The 10,825-nt window shown below is 37.7% G+C and overlaps 1 protein-coding gene across 11 annotated transcripts in view; it reads left to right on the top strand.

Annotated features, from left to right (window-relative positions):
- The window catches only part of HYCC2 (hyccin PI4KA lipid kinase complex subunit 2), a 118,780-nt gene that overhangs the window by 11,131 nt on the left and 96,824 nt on the right, over positions 1-10,825 (top strand). For 2 of the 11 annotated variants that reach the window (XM_077154651.1, XM_077154649.1), the window contains one exon: positions 10,568-10,819. The exons of the other annotated variants lie outside the window; for them this stretch is intronic. The gene's annotated coding sequence lies outside the window, so the exon portion shown is untranslated. The remainder of the gene's footprint in view (positions 1-10,567; positions 10,820-10,825) is intronic. 11 annotated transcript variants of the gene reach the window in all.

The following is a 10,825-nucleotide window of genomic DNA, read 5'->3' as shown; positions in this document are numbered from 1 at the left end:
GTGAGGGGATACACAGGTGTTTCAGTGAAAGAATGCTTACCTTCCATGTGAGAGACCCATGTTCGATTCCTGGACCATGCACCACCACCCCAGGACTGCCCCCCCCCCCCAAAAAAAAAGAACCACAGTGAGATATTATTTCATACCCATTAGAATGGATATGATTAAAAAGCAAAAAATTACAGGTATTGGAGAAGATGGGGAGAAATAGGAACACTTTCATTGCTGGTCTGATTGTAAATTGGTGCTGCCTCTGTGGAAGATAGTTTGGCAGTTCCTCAGGAAGCTAAATATAGAATTACCATATGAACCATCAATCCCACAACTAGGTATATACCCAGAAGAATTGAAAGCAGGAACTCTAACAGACATTAGAACACTGATGGTCATAGCAGCATTATTTACAGTTTCCAAAATATGAAAGCAGCCCAAATATCCATCAACCAATGAATGGATAAACAAAATGTGGTATATACATACAATGACAAATTGTGCAACGGGAATGATTGTAAAAATCAGAAATGGATAGCACAATACTACCTAACTGTAATACAATGTTAGAACACTGAATGAAGCTGAATGTGAGAATGATAGAGGGAGGAGGCCTGGGGGTACAAATGAAATCAGAAGGAAAGATAGATAATAAAGACTAGATGGTATAATCTAGGAATGCCTAGAGTGTATAATGATAGTGACTAAATGTATATACTAAAAAATGTTTTTGCATGAGGAAGAACAAAGGAATGTCAATACTGCTGGGTGTTGAAAATAGATGGTAATATTTTAAAACTTTAACTTATGTGTGAGACTAAAGCAAAAAATGTTTATTTGGTACAAAATTTATATTTTGACTAGTGTATTTCCTAATATAACTTATGTGGACAGCTTAATTGAACACCATAAGAATATGGAACCTTGGGTAGGGCATGAGATTTTGTAGGTTTGTCCAGAGTGATGTCCTGATAGATCCCAGAGTGATTTGAACAGTAAATAAAAAAGTATTTGCAGAGTCCCCTTTGGGGAATGGTGAGAAAGGGGGAAAATTCAACTTCCCCAAGTGGAGAATTCTTGATATTCTCACAAGCAGTAGGGACAACCAAAGCAATAAGCTGAGCCCCCAATCTTGGGATTTTTTCATACGAAACTTCACCCCGCAAAGAATAGGCTAAGCCTACTTACAATTAGGCCTAAGAGTCACCCCCAAGAGAACCTCTTTTGTTGCTCATATGTGGCCTCTCTCAGCCAACACGACAGGCAAACTCACTGCCCCTCCCCCCCCACGTGGGACATGACTCACAGGGACCTTCCTGGCAACGTGGAACAGAAACCCTAGAATGAGCTGGGACTCAGCATCAAGGGTATGAGAAAACCTTCTCAACCAAAAGGGGGAAGAGCGAAATGAGACAAAATAAAGTGTCAATGGCTGAGAGATTACATACAGAGTCGAGAGGTTATCCTGGAGGTTATTCTTATGCATTAAATAGATATCACCTTTTTAGTTAAGATGTAATGGAGAGGCTGGAGGGAACTACCTGAAAATGTAGAGCTGTGTTCCAGTAGCCATGTTTCTTGAAGATATCTGTATAATGATATAGCTTTCGCAATGTGACTGTGATTGTGAAAACCTTGTGTCTGATGTTCCTTTTATCTAAGTGGACAGATGAGTAAAACATATGGATTAAAAATAAATGAGTAATGGGGAACAAATGTTAAAATAAATTTAGTAGATTGAAATGCTAGTGATCAATGAAAGAGAGGTGTAAGGGGTATGGTGTGTATGAATTTTTTTCTGTTGTCTTTTTATTTCTTTTTCTGAATTGATGCAAATGTTCTAAAATGATCATGATGAATATACAACTTTGTGATGATATTGTAAATTACTGAAATTACTGATTATATATGTAGATGGAATGATCATATGGTAAGAATGTTTGTATGTTGGTATGTTTAATAAATAAAATAAATTTAAAAAAAAACAACGAAAGTTCCTAAAGAAAAGGAAAAAAATATGTGGTATATACATACAATGGAATGTTATTCAGCTGTGAAAAGGAATGAAGTTATATCTTCATCAGGTTTTGGTATTAGGGTAATATTGGATTCATAGAATGAGTTAAGTAGTGTTCCCTTTTCAGTTTTTTGGAAGAGTTTGAGCAAGAATGGTAGTAATTCTTCTTGGAATGCTTGGTAAAAGTTGCCTGTGAAGCCACCTGCTTATGGGTTTTTCTTTATTGGAAGGTGAACTGTGGTATACACGTTCAGTGGAATATTGTGTAGTAACGGCAGCATAATACATATTCTTCTCTAGTCCATATGTTTGATCAAATGTCAAACTCCTCTAGCAGATGCTGGAGGCACGACCGACCTGGCCCTCCTTCTATCCTGAGCAGGCTGAAATTGTAAGCAGTCTCTGCCCAGGAAGGGCACTGACCTTGTTAGGGGCGGTGGGGCTGGTGCAGTTGCCACTGCAGTGCCTGGTACTGGCAGTGCCCATGGACCTGCATCTGAGGCTCCATAGCTGGTTACCCTTCCTGTGGTCCCTGGACACCTCCCTACCAGCCTAGGCTGCGGCTGAGGGGAAAACCCCACACCATTACAAAGGGGTGGGGTAGGCAGGTGTGCTCATGATGCCCATTAAGAAGCTTCCAAGGTGGGGGGAAATTCTTCTCTGAATAAGACCAACAAGTAGTATAATTGAAAATACTGAAGTCCTTTTGAAATCCTATTGTTCACAAAGCCTAATAAATAAAATTTTTACAAGAACTGACCAGAAATATAGTCTGCAGTGCCACAGATTTAAGATGTCAAGTATTCGAATATGACAGTTCCAGATAACTAAAATATACCTGGATAACCTTGATAGTTTAGGGAGATGGGCTTCTCCAGCTGAGTAGGCACCTTCAGCCCAGGAAGAGATTGGTTGTGCTTCTCCTAGGCGCACTCATGAGAGAGTCTGATATTGTTTTTTATTAACACGATGGAACACCATTTCTTTGCTAGCTTGTATTACTTCTTCTTTTTCACTTTTCCACTTTAAAATGCATAAGACTCAAGCAGGGCTTTTATGGATAAAGATCTTTTGCCTTTTTAGTTAACTTTGGGCCAGAGGTAGAGCTGGACACTTTTATAAAAATAGGTGTGCCAGTTTGAAAGTATTATGTACCCCAGAAAAACCATGTTTTAATCCTGATTCGGTTTTGTGGGGGCAGCTGTTTCTTTTAATCCTGATTCAATATTGTGGGGCGGGAACTTTTGGTTAGATTATCTCTATGGAGTTGTGAGGTGCCCAGTGATGGGGGTGACCTTTTAATTAGATGAGATGTGACTCCACCCATTCAACGTGGGTCTTGATTCATGTCAGAAAATTAACTTTAGCTTTCACACAATATGGTGCAGGAAAGGGCTGCAGAACAACTCAGGCTGCAGGCAGGGAAGGAGAGCGCCTCTGACATAAGCCTAGAATTGGCACCAAACAGGTGGAAACAAGTTTAAACAAGTAATGGGCAGAGTCATTGAAATATAAAGTGTAATCAAAAGCAGAACCTTTCACCAGAAATTTGAATTAGTTAGATTATTCAGATAGGTTGTGACCTCTGAAGTATCCAGTCAGCAGAGAAACAGAAGGGACTTGCAGGTTAGATAAATATTACTGCTTTTAGTTGCTCAGCACCACCAGCCACCATTTTTTGAATGGGCTCCTGTTCTTGCAAGATTGTGAATAAAATTCTTTTCTTCTCCACAACGAGTGAGCACTTATTCTCTTTCAAGTATGGTATTCTTCCTAGTAATTAGTTTAGTGGAATCCTTTAAAAGAGGAGACATTTTGGAGAAAGTTCAGAGCTGTCAGAGAGAGCCGATACAGTCGTTTGAAGACAGAAATAGTCAGAACCTGAAGAAAAGAAATCTCTGGGCCCAGCAGATGCTACGTCTCACAAGAGATGAAACCCAGATTTTTTTCTTTGAGCAGCTAAGTGAGACCCACAGTTGCTTGGAAAGCAGAAGTGACAGAGCCCACAGAGCCAGCAACCTTCAGAGAGGAAGAAAGAAAACACCCCTGGGGAAACTGTTTGAAACCAGAAGATGGACCAGCAGATGCCAGTCTCATGCCTTTCCAGATCACCCTTCCTTGAGCCAAAATATCTTTCTCTAGATGCCTTAGTTTGGGCACGTTTATAGCCTTAGAACTGTACATTTATAACTTATTAAATTCCCTTTTTAAAAGCTATTCCAATTCTGGTATATTGCATTCTGGCAGCTTAACAAACTAATATAATAGGCATCCCTAAAAATATGAAACTATTAAACTTTCCCACCTGTGAAACCCTGGATACTCTCTCAAACACTGAAGATTCCCAAGTCAATAGGCAAGCCTTGAAGCTTGCTCTTAAGAAACTTATTTCTATAGCAGAGAGCTAAGCCTACCAATAAGTATGCCAAAGAGTTACTTCCAGAGAAACTCTTGTTGCTCAGATGTGGCCTCTCTCTCTCTGAGCCTAACTCTTCAAGTAAAATCATTACCCATTCCCCTACATGGGGCATGATGTCCCATGGGGTTTGAGTCTCCCTGACAATGTAGAACATGACTCCCAGGATTGTGGGATTGTGGGATTGACAAGACCTTCCTGACCAGAAAAGGGAAAAGAAATGTAACAAAATAAGGGATCAATGGCTAAGAGAGTTCAAATAGAGTCGAGAGCCTATTCTGGAGGTTACTCTTCTGCAAGTGTCGGCTAGATATTGCTAATTGCCATGGTTTGCCAAACCCTAACCACCATTATTCCTGTTAACCCTAAAGAACACCCAGTGTCCTATCTGAGATCCTACAAAAGTTGCACGCACTAAGTTTACCTTTCAGAAACCTAAAACCCTCAGATGGTTCCTAGGCCAGATAAGTCCTGAAGCCTAGAGGTGCCAGTCTCCAAAAACATTAATCAGTTCCATTCCCCTATCCCATATTGTTGATACCCTTTTTCAACATAAAAAATAGTTAGATGGTGGGCCACGGTGGCTCAGCAGGTAAGAGTGCTTGCCTGCCATGCCCGAGGATCCAGGTTCGATTTCCGGAGCCTGCCCATGTTAAAAAAAAAAAAACTTAGAATGGGCATAACTCAATTTTCCTTAAAGATTGGGAGAAAGATCAAAGGAGAAGGAGGAGTTATAACAGCGAAGTTAGGATTTAAGAAATGAATATGACTACTGTATCGTTATATTGATGTATTTTTAAGTCTACAGTGTCTTGGAGCAGCTAGAAGGAAAAACCTGAAGTTGTGGAACTAACCCATACCAAACTTGGAAGTCTGTTCTATGACTACTTATTAAAATGTACTTTGAAATGTATTCCTTTTTTGTATATATGTTATATTTTGCAATAAAAAATGTTTAAAAACATCTCTGATTTAGCTAAGTGAATTATGTAGTACTATTTCATATCTTTAATAATTCATTCTACAAAGAAAGTGAACATTTTGTGTTTATAAATACTTCCTGAACTATTTACATTTTTAAAGAAATCTTTGTTGTGATATGTATATAACACAAAATTACACATTTAAAATTTTTGACAAATAATTCAGTGGTATTAATTAACTTCGCAGTGTTGTGCTAGCGTCACCCCATCCATTATCAAAGCTTTTTCACTGCCCCACATGGAAACTACCCTTTAAGTAATAACTCCCCATTTTCCCCTTTCCCTGATCCTTGTAATCTACCTTTCTTTGTATATGACTGCCCCATTCTAGAAATTTCATATAAGTGGAATTGTACATTGTCTATTTGTGTCTGTCTTATTTCACTCATCATAATGTTTTCAAGATTCATCCGTGTTCTAGCATGCATCAGAACTTCATTCTTTTTTCTGACTGAATGTTATTCCATTGTATGTATATACCACATTTATATTTCTATTTATCAGTTGATGGTCACTTAGTTTGCCTCCATCTTTTGGCAATTGTGGATAATGCTGCTATGAACATCATTGTGCAAATATCTGTTTGAGCCCCTTGTATCAATTCTTTTTAATATATAACTAATACTGGGATTGCCAGGTCATGTGGTAGTTCTATACTTAGCTTTCTGAGGAATGGCCAAGCTATCTAACACAGTGGCTGCACCATTTTATGTCGTCAGTAGTGATAAATGAGTGCCCCTGTTTCTTTGCATCCTCTCCAACACTTTTTATTTTCCATTTTTTAAAAATAACAGTCACTCTAATAGATGTGAAATGCTATCTCATTTTGGTTTTAATTTGCATTTCCCTTATGGCTAATGATGTTGAACCTCTTTTCGTATGCTTTTTGGCCATTTGTATATCTTCTTTTTTTTATTAAATATTTTTGTTGGCATCTTCACACACATTCAGTGTACAATCAGTGGCTCACAGTATCTTTGTGTGTTTGTCACTGTGATCATTTTTAGAATATTTGCATCACCCCAGAAAAAGAAATAAAAAGAAAAAGCTCATACATCCTTACCCCTTCATGTCATTGACCAGTAGTATTTCAATTTACCCAATTTATTTTACCCCATCCCCTCTATTATTAATCTTTATCCATATATTTTTATATTTAAACAAGTTTTAATAACTTATTGTTTTATTCAGCTGTAATTATTATAAACGAACTGCACCTGTTTAAAGTGTACCATTTGATGAATTTTTTTTCTTTTTTAAATTTTTATTACTGAAACCAATCAGCATACAATATGAACATTCTTTTTTTTTCCATCTATAGCTGTATGTTCATCATTAGTAGTATATAGAAACACTACAAATTTTTGAGTGTTGATCTTGTAACCTGCCACTTTGTTGTACTTGTTTATTAGCGGTAGAAGTTTTGCTGTGGCTTTTTCAGGGTTTTTGACATAGAATCATACCATCTGCAAACAGTGAGAGTTTTACTTCTTCCTTTCCAATTTTGAGGCCTTGTATTTCTTTTTCTTGTCTAACTGCTCTGACTAGAACTTCCAACACGATGTTGAATCACAGTGGTGATAGTGGACATCCTTATCTTGTTCCTGATCTTAGGGGGAATGTTTTTGGTTTTTCCCCATTCAGGATGATGTTAGCTGTGGGTTTTTCATATATTCCCTTTATCATGTTGAGGAAGTTCCTTTCTATTTCTATGCTTTGAAGTGTTTTCAACAGGAAAGGGTATTGAATTTTGTCAAATGCCTTTTCTACATCATCCGAGATGATCATGTGGTTTTTCTGCTTTGATTCGTGGATATGGTGTATTACATTATTTGATTTTCTTATGTTGAACGATCCTTGCATACGTGGGTTGAATCCTACTTGCTTATGGAGTGCAATTCTTCTAATGTGCTGCTGGATTCAATTTGCAAGAATTTTGTTGAGGATTTTTACATCTATATTCATTAGAAAGATTGGTCTGTAGTTTTCTTTTTTTGTAACATCTTTGTCTGGCTTTGGTGTGAGGGTGATGTTGGCTTTGTAGAATGAGTTAGGTCACTTTCCCTCCTCTTCAAGTGTTTTGAAGAGTTTGAGCAGGATTGGTACTAATTCTTTCTTGAATGTTTCATAGAATTCATATGTGAAGCTATCTGGTCCTGGTCTTTTTTGGGGAGGAGCTTCTTAATGACTGATTCAATTTCTTTACTTGTGATTGGTTTGTTGAGGTCGTCTGTTTCTTCTCGAGTCAGTGTTGGTTGCTCATGCCTTCCTAGGAAGTTGCCCAATTCATCTGCATTATCAAGTTTATTAGCATAAAGTTGTTCATAGTATCTTCTCATTACTTCCTTTATTTCTGTGGGGTCAGTGGTTATATCTCCTCTTCTATTTCTGATCTTATTTGCATCCTCTCTCTTCTTCTTTTGTCAATCTTGCTAAGGTTCACCAATCTTTTTGATTTTCTCAAAGTACTGACTTCTGGTTTTGTTGATTTTCTTCATTGTTTTCATGTTCTCAATTTCAATTGTTTCTGCTCTAATCTTCATTTTTCTTTCCTTTTGCTTGTTGTGGGGTTAGTTTGCTATTCTTTCTCTAGTTCTTCCAAGTGGAGAGTTGATTCCTCAATTTTTGCTCTTTCTTTTTTTTTTTTTTTTGATATAGGCATTTAGGGCAATAAATTTCCCTCTTAGCACTGCCTTTGCTGCATCCCATAAATTTTGTTTGTTTGTTTGTTTGTTTTTTTCATCCCATAAATTTTGACATGTTGTGTTTTCATTTTCATTTACCTCGAGATATTTACTGATTTCTCTTGTAATTTCTTCCTTGACACACTGGTTGTTTAAGAGTGTGTTGTTGAGCCTCCAAATATTTGTGAATTTTCTGGCACTGTGTCTATTATTGATTTCCAACTTCATTCCTTTGTGATCTAAGAAAATGTTTTGTATGATTTCAATCTTTTTAAATTTATTGAGACTTTTTTTGTGACCCAGCATGTGGTCTTTCCTGGAGAATGATCCATGAGCACTTGAGAAAAAGTTTATCCTGCTGTTGTGGGGTGTAATGTTCTATAAATGTCCGTTAAGTCTAGCTCATTTATTGTATTATTCAAATTCTCTGATTCTTTATTGATCCTCTGTCTAGATGTTCTATCCATTGATGAGAGTGGAGAATTGAAGTCTCTAACTATTATGGTAGATGTGTCTGTTTCTCTTTTCATTGTGTGCCTCATGTGTTTTGGAGCATTCTGGCTCGGTGCATAAATATTTATGATTGTTATATCTGCTTGTTGAATTGTTCTTTTTATTAATACATAGTGCCTTTCTTTCTCTCTTTTAACTTTTGCATTTGAAGTCCAATTTGTTGGGTATCAGTATACCTACTCCTGCCCTTTTCTGATTGTTATTTGCATGGAATATCTTTTCCCAACCTTTCACTTATAACCTATGTTTATCCTTGAGTCGAAGATGTGTTTTCTGTAGACAGCATATAGATGGGTCCTGTTTTTTAATCCATTCTGCCAGTCTATGTCTTTTGATTGGGGAGTATTAATCCATTAACAGTTAGTGTTATTACTCTATGGGCAGTACTTTCCTCTAACATTTTGCCTTTTGGATTTTGTATGTCATATCTAATTTTTCTTCTTTTTACCTTTACTGATAGTCGTCCTTTCTACACTCTTCTCCATACCTCTATCTCCTGTCTTTTCTTAGCTGTCTCAAGTATTCCCTTTATTATTTCTTGCAGAGCTGGTCTCTTGGTCACAATTTCTCTCAGTGATTTTTTTGTCTGAAAATGTTTTAATTTCTCCCTCATTTTTGAAGGACAGTTTTGCTGGATATAGAATTCTTGGTTGGCAGTTTTTCTCTTTTAGTGACTTAAATATATCATCACACTGTCTTCTCGCCTCCATGGTTTCTGCTGAGAAATCTATGCGTAGTGTCATTGGGCTTCCCTTCTATGTGATGGATTGCTTCTCTCTTGCTGCTTTCAAGATGCCCTGTTTCTCTTTGACATCTGACATTCTGATTAGTAAGTGTCTTGGAGTACATCTGTTTGGATCTCTTCTGTTTGGGGTATGCTGCACTTCTTGGATCTGTAATTTTAGTCTTTCATAAGAATTGGGAAATTTTTAGTGAAAACTTCTTCCATTAGTTTTTCTTCTCCTTTTCCCTTCTCTTCTCCTTCTGGTACACCCACAACACATGTATTTGTATGCTTCATGTTTTCATTCAATTCCCTGAGTCCCTGCTCATGTTTTTCCATTCTTTTCCCTATGTTTTCTTTTGCTTGTCGAATTTCAGATGTTCCATCCTCCAGTTCACTAATCCTATCTTCTGCCTTTTGAAATCTGACATTGTAGATTTTCATCTTTTCTACTGTGCCTTTCATTCCCATAAGTTCTGTGATTTGTTTTTTCACCCTTTCGATTTCTTCTTTTTGTTCATTTCTTGCCTTCTTTATATCCTCCCTTAATTCATTGATTTTTTATTAGGTTTTCTATGTCTGTTGGAACATTCTGATTTAATTGTTTCAACTGCTGTATTTCATTTGAATTGTTGGTTTGTTCCTTTGGCTGGGCCATATCTTCAATTTTCCTAGTATGATTTGTTATTTTTTGCTTGCGTCTAGGCATTTAATTACCTTAATTAGTTTATTCTGGAGATTTTTTCACTTTTTTTACATAGGATTTTATTGTTGGATGATTTTGTTGTCTGTCTGTTCTTTGACATTCAGTTCAGCTTATTTTAGACCTCTAGCTTAGGTTTTGTATAAAAGATCAGAATTTTCAGTTCTTCTTTTCTTGTTTCTTCTTGCCCTGTATGGTGCTTCCTCCCCACCCCCTGAGGAGGGTCTGCTTAGGTATTATAGACCCCATCCAGATTTTCCCAGACCAAACTGGCCTCCTAACAGGAGGAAAGAGTCATCTGCGTCAGTTTTCCCTGAGGTTGAGACCCAGCAGGTTGAAAGGCTTTCCTATGAAATCTCTGGACTCTGTGTTTTTCCTATCCTACCCAGTATGTAGCATGTTTCTCCCTGTAGGTCCCACCAACATAAGGTGATGCAGTACATTAAACATCAGCGCACTCTCCCTGTTGGGGGCATGGTTGAGACAGAGGAGAGGTTGTAGGCTGACTTTAATCACTTCACTTTTCCAAACCCTAGGGTCTGACTTCCTTGAAGGAGGGATTCCACCTGAGCTGGGCCCCACCCCTCTCCCGGGGAAGGCACATGCTTCAGACAAACACTCAAATAAGCTTAATTCTGCCTATGCCTGTGGCATTTGGGGCCCCAAGAAGCCTTGCAGCTGTATCCAAAGAGCCATCAAGCCGTAGAAACACAGCCACAAAAAAGAAAAAGAAGAATCCTTTTCAGAGGAAGGCCCCTGTTCCTCGGGGTTGCCAATCAAGAGCTCAGGTTGGT

The sequence above is a fragment of the Tamandua tetradactyla genome, chromosome 3 (assembly GCF_023851605.1).
Source record: "Tamandua tetradactyla isolate mTamTet1 chromosome 3, mTamTet1.pri, whole genome shotgun sequence".
Classification (NCBI taxonomy): Eukaryota; Metazoa; Chordata; class Mammalia; order Pilosa; family Myrmecophagidae; genus Tamandua; species Tamandua tetradactyla.
This window is presented reverse-complemented; position numbering and strand designations above follow the sequence as displayed.